Source organism: Grus americana, chromosome 2, assembly GCF_028858705.1.
Source record: "Grus americana isolate bGruAme1 chromosome 2, bGruAme1.mat, whole genome shotgun sequence".
NCBI lineage: Eukaryota > Metazoa > Chordata > Aves > Gruiformes > Gruidae > Grus > Grus americana.
In genome coordinates this window covers 127,171,829-127,184,849 of record NC_072853.1, presented here as the reverse complement: position 1 = coordinate 127,184,849, position 13,021 = coordinate 127,171,829, and the positions used below count along the sequence as shown (strand labels likewise).

The 13,021-nt window shown below is 41.5% G+C and overlaps 1 protein-coding gene across 11 annotated transcripts in view; it reads right to left on the bottom strand.

Annotated features, from left to right (window-relative positions):
• THRB (thyroid hormone receptor beta) overlaps positions 1-13,021 on the bottom strand; it is a 176,505-nt gene that overhangs the window by 55,229 nt on the left and 108,255 nt on the right. The window lies entirely within an intron of this gene.

Genomic DNA, 13,021 nt, shown 5'->3' with positions numbered 1-13,021 from the left:
TCCAAATGTATTGCAACTGTTTTCAAAAGGATGCTTTTATCCTGCACGTTATATGCCAGAAGTAATTTTCTATTTTTTCTTCTGAGGAATGTGGCACATGGATTGAAATGTTGTGAAAGTAGTGCTAGTAGTTCTAGCACCCAAAACCTTGACTGTCTTCTGAAGGTCCAGCATGGTTGCTACTCTATGTGATCAAGAAGAGTAAATGGCGTCTACATTAATCATAGCAAATTCCTCTTCAAGGCATAGATGCAGAAGATGCTGAAGAAAATGAGGTTCTTCTTCAGAGTCTGCAACAGAGAAGTACATGAACAAGCACAGATGAGAAGAACGTGGATGAGGCACAGGCAAGGCTCCACCACATCAGGCCAGTAATGTCTGGGAATCGTCACGGACATTGCAGAGTAAGTTTCTTTCTTGCCAAAAGTGACACAATTTTTATGGTTAAGCTTTGCTAACATCACAGGGAGCAGGCTTCACTGGATTATCTTTTGTGTCTTGAGCGCTCATTTGCCCACAAAGAGCTAGTGGAGGTCTCATGGCTCTGAGTCACAAGCCCTGAGCACGCAGCACTAACTTCAAAGGTTGCTATCTCACATCCCGCATGATCTCCCCACCAGAGAGCCAAGGCAGCAGACCAGGCAGTGCGCTCTCTCTCCATCACTCAAGTTCAACCCTAATTTTTCTTTTTTTTATTTAACAAGGTAGTCCTCACTTTCATACTGGATACTTCAAATAAAAGTAGCAAAATGCTCATTCCACTCTGATACTGAGTTGTTTTTCAGATCTACAGCCCTGCACCAAGAAAAGAATATTCCTATTTTACCCCAAATAAAAAAAGACATCTTTGGGTTCTTCACCTCCTCTAGCGTGAAGAGGTGGTATTCGGAATTAATTCTCAGGCTTTGGTTTCCAGTCTAGAAACACTGTCAAGCCATATTGCCAATTACTGCACTTACTTTCTTTTCCCATAATGAAAGGCAATTAACCAATTAACATTAATCAATGTGGTTAAGTGTTCTCCCACTCTCTCCAAGTGCCTCCTCCGTCACACAAATGCATTGGATTAACCAATGGGTATACGAAAGGATTGTGCTGCTCTGGGGATGAGAGTGTTTTTGACCTTACTCTGTTGCTTCAGGCTAAGATGGTGGCTGTCAGTCTCCCCTAGGCCAAGGGCATGGTAATTTTGTGGTTTGAATCCCGGTCCCTGTCTGCATCATGAACCACATGTTTCCCGGTGAGCCTTGGGCTTCCCTTCACCTTTGGCAAGTGGCTGCCCCAGGCAGCATGGGGGACCAGCACTGCTGCCTCCTGTCTCCTCTCAAGGCAGGAATGGGTGGGAAAAGGGATTTTGCACCTTTCAGAAGCACTGACAAGTCACCTGGCTCCTTGCCCTTCACTGACCACCCCTTGACATCCCCTTTTAAAAGCCAGAGGGAGGGCTGTGGGGCTACCTGGTTCATCTGCACAAGTCCCTCCTGCAACCTTACCTGCAACACCCGATACCTCTGGGTCATCCCCGGCACCCTTATACAACACTCTTACACAACGCTCGCCAGGAGCTGGGCTGCCTTGTGCCAAGAGGAGGGGAGGGCTGTTGGCAGAGCGGGGGGCGGGTGGGAGCCTGCTCCGTCCTGGGATGCAGCAGGGAGCAAGCGAGGGTGCAGAGCAGGATAGCAGAGACGTAGGTTGTGTAACGGGGCGCAGGGAAAGCTCCAGCACAGTCAGACCGAGCACCCCAGGATGCCAGCCCCTCACGCTCTGCTCTGACACAAGTTATGGCACTTTTGTTTTTCTTGAGGGCTATCTTGGCTTGGGGGTGGTGAATTATGGGACGTGTCACCTGAACATTTTATTCTGGAAACTCTCTGCGAAAGTTGCTCTTGCTTTTAACTTCATCTTTAGTGAAAAGCCTGAAGAAGCAACTCCACATCAGGAAAAATGACAACGTAGCCTATAGGCTGTATTGATGCCTAACTACATTTTTAAATTTGTTTCAATATTTAATCTTTTAATATTTAACAGCAAAGTAAAATTAGCCTTTTAGAGCAGTTATACAGAGGATTTTGTACTAATACATATTCAGTGAAAAATGTACTAGGCTATGGCTTATGGTGCATGAGACCTATATAATGAGCAAGCACTATTCTCTTCCTTATAAAACATACTAAATAAATGTGCATCGTATGAGAAATAAAACTCTATCTGGTTTTTGAGCTACATTGAATAAAAAGCCCCCCTCAGAACTGGCTTATAGGCACAAGCTCAGAAGTGGACTTTGACTCCTGCTTTTTATTGCTGGTCTAGTTCTACTTATGAACATGTAAAAACATTCAATACAGCATAAAATCAAAACCATAGTGCACTATCTGTATTAACATTTGCACTCTATCCTGAAACAGTTGATCAAAAGGCAAGGAACTACTGAGCTTTCTAATACGGATATCCAGTAGTTCTGTGTAATCCTGTTCTTTCCTCCTCATGCAGAGACAAGACACTCAACATGTGCTCTTTAGAACAGGGTATTGGGTTTACCTCTTAGGCTCAGAATTTCCTATTTTATCTCGCTTCACAAATACTCTAAAAATTGCTAAGCACTAACAAGTCATATGGATGCTCTGCATCAGTCAGGATCAGACCATAATATGATATGTGCTCAGCTCTGTGCAGGCATCAGCAGCTATTTTACAGCATGAAAGCCAGAAAATTATTATATGCAGACAGTAAGTCTGATAAATTGCAACAGTAACCTCACTGCTTTACAGGTCTTTGAAATCACTTGTGTTTCAGTAAGCAGAACTGCAGGATGAGTAATGTTAATTTACATGGACAAAGTAATTCCTCCTGTAGTCTCACGCTGGTGAGACTTTGGTTCCGGCATACAGTCTGCAGGACATGCTGAAAGATAAAGCTGCTGTGTTGAATTTACTATCTACAGAAAACGGACACAGCACCACAAAAGGTAATATTGCAAGATAAAAGCGAGACGAAAGTTGCTTTTATGATTTCATCAGAACTCAATGTCTTACTGAATTTGGGTAAACGTATCCTTTTATAAGCTAATGAAAAATGTAATAATTGGTTTCATTGAACCAAAAAGAAAAGAGTTTTATTATTTCTGTTTCCCAGTAGCCTGAACATGCTAGAAAGGCAGCCTCATGGGTATCATCGAAAGTACGCAGGGGAAGACTGTAACACTACCTTTAAACCACCTGGGCATCGAGCAGAAAACTGAACACGTAACGCTTCCCTGGCTCTGTAATTACAGAAATGAATAACGTTATCTCACTTACAGAGTATCTCGAATCACTTCTTATCATGGTGTGGAGCTGTTGACTGGCCCTAAGATGTAAAGGCTCTAAGAAATCTGCTTATATTCGGCTTAAAATTCTGTCAGCATAGTGGACCATAGCCGCCTTTTTGCTTTACTTCAGCCCCTTGCAGAAATGTCAGCTCTCTAGCACTTTGCTTTGGCCTACTACGTGCGTACACAGGAGGGCATGAGAGGAGCACGGAACTGGAAGCAACCCTGTTTAGCCACTATTTTGATAACCAGCGTTTCGCTCCCTGTAGGGGACTTTCCTGCCATGAAGCGTTACAGTGCAAGCTAGCCAGATTTGCCAAAGAGTAGCTGATCTGCTACTCTGCTACATCTGCATTACGAGATGTTTATATCGTTAGAGATTCAGGCCTTAATTCAGAAAGACCCCTACCTACTTGCATAAATATCCAGTTGAGCAAGGATCCTGGAGGGCCAAGGATGATAGAGAAGCAAAAGGGATAATATAAAAGACCTCGTATTTAAGTGTTTTTTGAAGGGCCTCTGAGACACTTCATGGCTTACGTGTTCGTTCTCCAGCCTATGGGAGTTTCATTCAGACAACAGCTTTGACGTAAAACTTTTCTTGTTTGTCTGTTTTGTTCTGTCAACTCAGGAAACATTAGCTCTCCCTGAAATTTCAACAAGGGACAGTTTATCTTGGATGCTAATTTCTCTTATTACTCACTGCGAAGCATATATTAGATGAAGGCTGTCTTGAATTACCCAGTAAATCTCTACAACTGACTAACAGGAGATAATCCCAAAGATACTAAATTTCAAAGACTTTTATTGAAACTGCTGATTTTCTACCCTCATGATGAAATGGATTAAGAAAAAGAATGTTTTCTAAATGTCAGGAAGGGAGGTACCTGAATGCATTTTGTCAATGCATCTCATATATGCCGTGCCTAAAAAAAAAATCGGTGAAGCAGAAATGAGTATGTTCTACACTACAAATGTCACTCTGAATAGGGACAAGTATTACCCTAAAGACTGGTACTGGCATTTGTTTGAGCTATTTTCAGGGATTCAGATATGAACTGCAGAATCAATGCAGCTTTAGGCTTTCTGCTTTTCTTAACCAGAACTTCAGAGAGTAACCACTTAGTTTAAAAAAGAAATTCTAAATACTGAAATATTGTTGTCTGTATTGCAGACCTTGAGTTACAGTGTGCAAATACATAGAACTTTGCAGAAATCCTTGGAAAAGAAAACAGAGGTGCTGTTACAGCTATGGATTTAGCCTCATGGCTTTTGCATATCATATGACTTGATGAGTTTCCAAACCGGAATGTATTTGTCCTAAAAAAACTGATAGATGTATTGCAAAACCACTGAATTCTGAAATGTTCAACACAGATTCCAGACCTGAAATGTATGGCTTTAATTCAATTATAATTGAGGGAAAACTTTGAAGAACCTTTTAACAACAAAATTAAGGTAACGGACCAGAACAAGAAGTCAGTTGTTTTTTGAAATCTATATCCCTAGCCAGCAAAACCTATGGTAAGGGAATAAAGGCTGGCTAAAAATCTGCGCAGATCCTTTCTACAGGTCAAACTGGTGGTTCTGGAGTTTTCGCCTGCCGCTGCAGAAGCAGCTCAAGAGAACCGGGCATCAGGCACGCTGACAGCGTGATACGCACCAACAAGGACAGCACATTTCTGGATGTGGAGGTTCAGGCCTTACGTCAAGCAGTAAGGCAGGTAACATCCCCGGAGGCACGATGAAGGCGTACCAGAGACACAAAAAAGTATCAATAATAGAAAAGGAGAGACAGACGAGTAAAGGTAAATGATTAAGGGGCTGGACTGACATTATCAGTTGAGAGTTAACTATGGCTTGGCCAAGTGACAGGAAAGTGAGCACATGATAACCATGCTCAAAAGAGAAGATGGAAGAACGTGACTGTTATGGGAAATTTGGTTAAATTATGCTAATGGTTACTGGTGGACATGTAATTAGGTTAGAGGGCAGCTATATTTAAAAAGGAGAATTCCTGCCTGGTTTTAATTGATATTTTGAAATGGAGAAGCCCATACTGCTATTTCTGAGGTTTAACCAAAAGCTTATTTTTCAAAAGAAAAAAATTCAATGACTTCAGTAACAATTAGGCTCAAGTTGGAGAAAGCTTTCTGCAAACATCCCCTCTGAAATTTCAAAATACAAAACACATGTTTTATACATACATAAATATATTTATAATTATTATAAATAAATAAAGAGTTTCAAGTTACCTGGCAATAAACTGGTGGTCATAAAATATGACTGTATTAAAACTATCTAAATGCCCATTTGCTTATGGTTTTGGGCAGACAGCAGTCATGGAGAGAAGGAATAATACTTGTGAAAATGAAATAGAAGCTCTTATTTTGCTTATTTTAACAGAAAATTGCTTGTGCCTTCTGTAATAGCTCTGTCTATATGACCAGCACCGCATGAAGTCAACTGGATTTCAGCTGAGGATTTTCACAGCTCAGAAGTTACCCTATTCAAAGTCCTATTCCTTTTTATCCTCTTTTTTTTTTTTTGGAGAACAAACACATTATGGCTTATTCCTAACTAAATAATTCACTCATTTACTCCTTAAGGCAGGCAGTTTCCTAAGAGGTATGCTCTAACCTCTACCATTTTTTCCTGACCTCGCTGGGGCCCCAGTGCAGAGAGGAGAGAGGACAACTACTTCTTCTCCGAAGAGGCATATATCCTAACATTAAGTAGAAACATTACTCGTGCAAACCTACTTTTGGGTGCAGACTGGAAACAAATCACATAGCCTCAGTGTTAACAATGGCCTTTCCGTATGTCCGATAAAGCAGTGGTTTGGTTTGGTTTTTTTTTTTAAACCTCTCTTCTTGTTTGCTGCTTCATTTACAGCTAACGATAATAGAATCAGGCCCAGAAATTAAAAGAAAAAGTTTAATCGCTGATGATTTCGCTCTCTCTCCCAAGCAAACAACAGAAGTCCACAACCTTTTAACCTTTTCCATCCTATTTGCTAATTACTTATTTTGCAATTAACCCATTATGCATCTGTCATTGTGTTTTAAATTAAATCACTTTAATTGCTAGTAAGTAGGGTTTATTTAGTTCCTGGTATGGTTCTGTGGGGTCATGAGTGGGGAGCTGTTGAACCACTCTGAGTTACAGGTGGCTCTCTGCAAAACTGCTGAAGTTGCTGAAGATAAAGAAGAGTTAAGCTGCTTTCCTTAGGTGATGTGATTTTAATGTCTAATGGCATATTTCTACTGGACAAAATACATGGGAGGGCATTTTTATTCCTTGTATGTAGATCACAGTGGGCATTATTTTGTTTCTTGAAATAATTTTTAATGAAAGAATAATTATGCTAATAGTTCTAGAAAATGCCTATCACCGCCGTGCTTACTTTGCCGTATAGTAAAACTCTGTGAAACGTAACACAACTTTATATTAACAGCTGAACTTCAAATAAAGACAATAGAGGAGATCTTACATGTGGGACACAGGGAGTTACAAGTACGGGACTAAGAGTTAAAACACTTCAATATCTTCATATAAAACACCACAAAAACTGAGGATGGACAAAAAAGATTTTGCTTTCTGTAGCACAGCCCCCTTCTTCCCCTCATGTGACCTGACCCGCTTCACTGACCCAGCAGAAAATACCCACTTTTTTTGCTGGGTTAGTTTAGCGCTCGGTTAGCGAGCTGAATCAGCCCTGCAAGGCGGCTAGCACAAAGCAAGCGGCAGGAGCCCACAGCTGTAGGGAGGGAGATGAGGTTCACCCTGGCTCATAAAAGGGCACGGTGGAGGGCCACAGCACGGGTTTATGCCTTTTGTAATAAACCACGGTATTTATGACTATTGAAATTACCTTTTAATTCCTAAAATAATTTCTGAAGGTTTCTGAAACACCCTTAAGGATTATAAATCTTGCACTGGGGGGAAAAAACCCCTAAAGACAACACAATTGATTATAACTTCTTTTGTATTTAGACCCTTATACACTGAAAAAGGCATTAAGAAGTGCTTGCTATATGTTCTAGAGAATAGCAACGTGAATTGGTAAGGTCAGTCTTCCCTTTAGCACTAAAGTCAAGAATCTAGTACTGATGAGACATGAGAATAAATTTCCAGCAAGAACCCAAGTCCGCATCTTTGCTAAGTTACCTAAACGTAACTATGGGTCAAATAAACAATAAATAAAGACCACACATACAAAAGCTGACAGATTTAGCAAGCTGAACTTCCCACATAGACTTTGTTCTGAGAATTCATTAACAATACTAAAATCCAAGATTAGCCTAGATGTTAAATATTTTCCTCCCTGCTCCTACCAGAAAAAAGTAAGCGTATAAAATTACAGGGGTTTATGGAGCACACCTTAATAAGATCTATGTAACCCTTCCAAAAAACAGTCTTTCTGTCCAGTGAGGAAGCTGTAATTAACCTTTTCAGCTTGCTACGTCATCTATACATTGTACCTTCAGGTATGGGCTACCAAGACACAGGGCACGGCCAGAAGATTCTGGTGCAGCATTTTGTTGCTGCCAGATCTCAGTAACCCCACATGTCCTCCACAGGCAGCGTGCCTGGGGAGCTCACCTTGCCACCCCCCATCTTTATTCATCTTTGCACCATACTTCAGCAGAGCGCCTCACCTCTGCGTTCGCTTTGCTAGCGTTTGGGTTGCGACACGAGGCTTACAGGTGCGGAGGAAGAAGATGAGGGACTGCAGAATGATGCAAAGGAGAACAGGAGACAAAGTGGTGACCTAAATTTTTAATGAGGACCCTATGGATGGCCTTTAGAGACAGTGCAGCCTGTCAAAAAGAAGCCAGCAAAAGCTCAATAAATGGATACATCTGTGGTATAGAAAGGAAAGATGCAATCAGAAAGCTTATGTTTGCTTAGAAAAGGGGAGGGGGCAAAGATGGAGCAATGGAACTGAATTAAGACTCAGAAAGATATTCCTAATGGCTGTAATCTGAATATGTTTTAATATTAGATGTCCCATCTTAATATGACCCATCTTGAGCTGATAAGGCTCTGAGCAGGCATTCTAGAAGCTCAGACTGATAGAAAAAACCAAACTACTGGAAAAGCTTTGAGGTCTGCACATAGGAGCACAGAGACAGAGATCCATGCTGGAGACAACGCACAAGCAGCCCAAGCCCCTGGGAGAACGGCAAGGAAAGAACGAGCGGGAGAAATTCAATTGTAAAGCCCTGTTCTGCATTGCCTGCTTCACTTGAGGTCTGAGTTGGACATTTGCAGCTCTTTCACTTTCCCTGGTTTACCAGTTGTTGACTTGGTACCCTCAGATCTTTCCAGTTCCACCATTGCCTTCATTCAACTCCTAACAAAGGTAGAGCAGTGGGACCTAAGGTGTGTGCTTATCGGAGCACTAATGTTAGGGTTCCTGAGAGGGCAGAGGCGGGTAAGCATGGAAGCAGCATCCTCCCAGTGACCTGAGCAAACATACTTTCCCCAGAGAGCGCACCAAAAATTACATGGTGGAATCTTATCCACTCCCTTTATTAAGTTTATTAAACTTCCGATACTGCACTGCCCCAGTGCTTCATGATGGCTACGTCACTTGTACCAATCCGAGTTTCTTTGCTCTCCTGAGTTAGTGGGACAGGCCAGGCTTTTCTTTTAAAACATAATTCTCTCCTCCTCCAATTTGCCAATTTCCCAATTAATCTCTCTTTCTTTTCTAGTTTCTAATTTTTGTGTGTGTGTGTGTGTGTGTGTGAATGTGTAACAGGAAAACTGGATACTGCATTTCATTCTTGAGGATATCAGATCTGGGGGCTCCACTACCGAATGCCAAAGCCATGACCCTAATGACTCAATCTTTGTCTTCTGCTCCTGTGTGTCTGCATCGGAAGAGCAGATCCCGAGGAATATCGCTGCAAGGAGGGGCAATCACCATTCAAAGAAAACTTTGTTTTAAGACACCCAGCACACACGACTTAAAAGTTTAGCAGGAAGATACTGAACCTGACCTGGTACGGAGCCCCAAGGCAGGACGGCGATAAAATGGGGTGTGCCCCCAGTGGTGCAGCATATTGGACAGATTCAAAGAATTTGAAACTTTTCTGTTCTAAAGCTCTATGTAAACGCACTGCACCAGTAAGGGCTGGAAGGCACAAACGTAAGGATTATCCAAGTCAAGTTACCAGATGAGTTCTCTCTGCTTATCTCAGGAAAGATTGCCCTGAAAATGCAGACAATAAAGAAGCCAAAGAAATCCAACAGAGAAGCCACAAGCAAAATGACTCCCCAAGACAAGATGGAAATTGCTACTTTTTCAGTGGATTTCATTCCTCCATTTAGCATCATCTGTATTTAAGTAATAGGCAGTTTGATTTTAGCCAGACACTCAGAGACAGCTTTTTGCCATTTACATCAGGAGAAGCAGAATGGGATGTCATCTCTGCACTGCTGATACTGAGGCTTCCCATGATTTACCTCAGCAGCATCACATGGATATTGAAAAGGACAGTGGAAATACACGATCCCGTAAGTGATATTCCATGTACTTCCCACCAGGCTTATCTGGAAACATGCTAAAAAAGCAGCCGAGATACCCTTTTCCCTTTGCTTTCCATAGCTTCTTGAGCAGTAAAATATTAAAAGTGTTAAAAGCGACACACCAATCTAAATTAAGGATGTGGCCATCTTCCCATCCAGTGATGGGAAGGAGCTAATCTATCAGAGCAATTTTAGAATTAATAACTTTCATAAGTATTAATATATGGATCTAATCTACATTCAACATTATCCAAATTACCTTGTGCTGAAAGAACAAGTTCTGTATAATGAAGAGAAACAAACGAAGCTCACAGAAAAATAATTAAAGCTGGGAGTTGCAATGGGAATTGGAGTCAGCACTACCTCATGTTCTGTGTTGAAAATTTGTTCTTACGGTAACCCAGCTTCCTCATCCATAAGGTGGAGATGATAATACTCATCTCAGTTCCAACAGTATGCCAGTAAGATCTACAGATAAGCCATCAGAATTGCTATTATTAATATTATGTATGCTTGCATGCATTTTTTACTTCAAAACAGGTTGATAGATTGCATTTCTGGTGTACTCTGGATCACTTTTTTAAACGTCAGAAAAGTTATTCTCAATTTATTTACATTTGGGCATATTCTTTGCCATTGACTTTAATTCTGTTTTACAGCTTATTAGTTTTATGGGATTTTGTTCTTTGTATGATGTGGGAACACAGTAGCACAATGATTCAACACACACCAGTTTTACCAACCAGCCAGATTTAACAGGCTATTTCTTGTTGTATCCTATAAACACAGTGAGCAGCCAATCTGATATTTAATGATGCAAACCATAAGCAGAGGTAGTGTTTTGTGCCAAGATACAATATGCAGAGATTGCAAAAGCTCATAGTGAAATTTCTGTGGAAAAAAAATACACCATGGTTGTTTCTGAGTTGTTCTGTTGTGGGAATCAAAACCGATTATCTTTACTATGAAGACCAGATAAACAGATTAATTAGAAAAACCCTGAAGACACTGTCAGAATGAGAGAACACCCCATATTGTCCATGGAAGGTATTTGCAACCAACTGTGCTTTTTATGGGGAAAATTTATAAGAACAGGATTCCCAGATTTATTTTCATTCCACCATCCACTAAGAGACTTTGGGCTGAACGATAACGCAGTTTGATTACAAGGGAAGCACAAAATGTACTAGCTTCTAAAGAGGGCTTATTTTCCAGTATCTGTGAAGTTGTTGAAGAATCTTACATAAGAAGTTATTTATAATGACTTAAAATTAGAATTTTCTTTGAGGTATCCTAACCAAATTACAGAAAAAAAAAAAAATATTTGTGAAACAGGACGAGGTACGTTTTAAAACCAGCTGCTTGGTTTTTTAAAAACATCTTTGTAGGTCTCTCATAAGTGAGACTGGTATACTATTAGGGTTTTCTGAACAGGCAGAAAAAATACAGCTTTATAGTCCAGAGTACAGTGGACTATAAATTGCTGTCCTTGCTCACATACAGACAATAAAATGAAACAAAGAGAGTCTTAAAAATTCAGAATGAAAAAGCAGTGTTGCCAGTAATGACCTGACTCACAGTTCCTGAGTGCTTGAAGTTGACGGTACTGGATCATTGGAAAGGCTTTAGTAACACAGACATCTCTTCTCTCCTGAGCAAACTGACATCACTACAATCCATCAAGTTGCTGGAATTCACAACCACGTTGGGCTTTATTCCTGAGCTATTGTGGTCAACAGCTATAGCCAAAATACGTTTCTCTCTTCCAGTTCTCTTTTTTAAATCATATACCGTTTTCCTACATTTTACATGTATTTCTTCATTTTGGTTTTAGTCATCCTTACACTTTTTTTTGTACAGTTATGGGCTATAATTCATGAAAACCCTGCACAGCTGTAGAAATAAATATTCTATTTGATCCTCCAGGACAGATTTAAGATGTCATTGTCAGCATTAGGAAATCTGTCTGTATTAGTCATTCTGCCAGCATTAAGATAACAAGAGAAAAGATAAGGGTCTGCTGTAAGGCCCACTGAAGCAGAGGGAGTCTTTCTATTGACGTCAGCTATTTTGTACCATGTTCCTCTAGCACGGATTAGGACACAAAGAAGAGTTTCTCATGCCAAAATCTGTACTTACTTCTTCATGTGCGCTCATTTTTATTGAGCAGGCTCAATAAAGTCTACTGGGACAATCATTCCAGCAACCTTTATACAACTTTTACCTTACTTTATGCAGTCTGTCCGGGCGAGGGTCCAGGTCTTCATATTTTACAAAGGAAAGCCTTTTCCTTTGCCTATCTGAGTTTATTCCTTCGCTTCACCCTCTTATTTACTGTACTTCTTTCACCAGGTTCAAAGAGCTTGGTCCTTTGTTGGACATTTACCCTTTTCAAGCAGTAACACTGGCAACGAGATGGGTTTTTTTTTCCAAAATCAGCCCAAAGTATCTGCCCAGGGGAATACATCATTTAGGGATGTTACCTTTAGGGACACAACGCTCTGCCTGCCGAGTGCTGGAGCCCAGCTCCCCTTTGGCATCTTGCCATGCCGGTGATGCTCCTGCCACCACTCTCCCGCTCCCACGGCAGCGCCCCAGGTCTGCTTTCTTTCCAACACTGAAAACTTCCTGTAGGATCCGAGATGTCGATCCCAACCTGCCTGCGGAGCCTGGGTGGGAATCCCTGCCCTGGGGGAGACGCCAGGCAGGTAGAGCGACGCTGCCAGCAAAAGCGTTCACAGATGGGTGAAGGGGAGAGCTTGGTGAGAAGCAGCCGAGGGAAGGGGAGGGCAGAGGACCTGCTGGGGAGTACAACCCTGCAGGGCCAGCAGGACCTATCGTGTCACCTAAGGCCAGGGTTATCTAGGCAATGGCGTATGAAATAACAAGTTGGGATGGATGTGGAAAAAATGGGATCAAGGAGAGGGAAAACTAACTAAGGGCAGGTTGTTTATTTGGGAGGAGGATGGGGTGTAGAAAAAAGGTACAAGGGCGGCAAAAGGGAGAGTCAAGAGATGGCATAATAGAAGATGCAAATAACATTAACTGGGGCTGCTTGGGGGTATCTGTCAGGTGGCCATACCCTTGACCACTGCAGCCCCAAATCGTTACAACCAACCAAGCCCGTTGTTCGGGGCACACCGCTGTGCTGACCTGCTGGCACGGTCAGGAGGC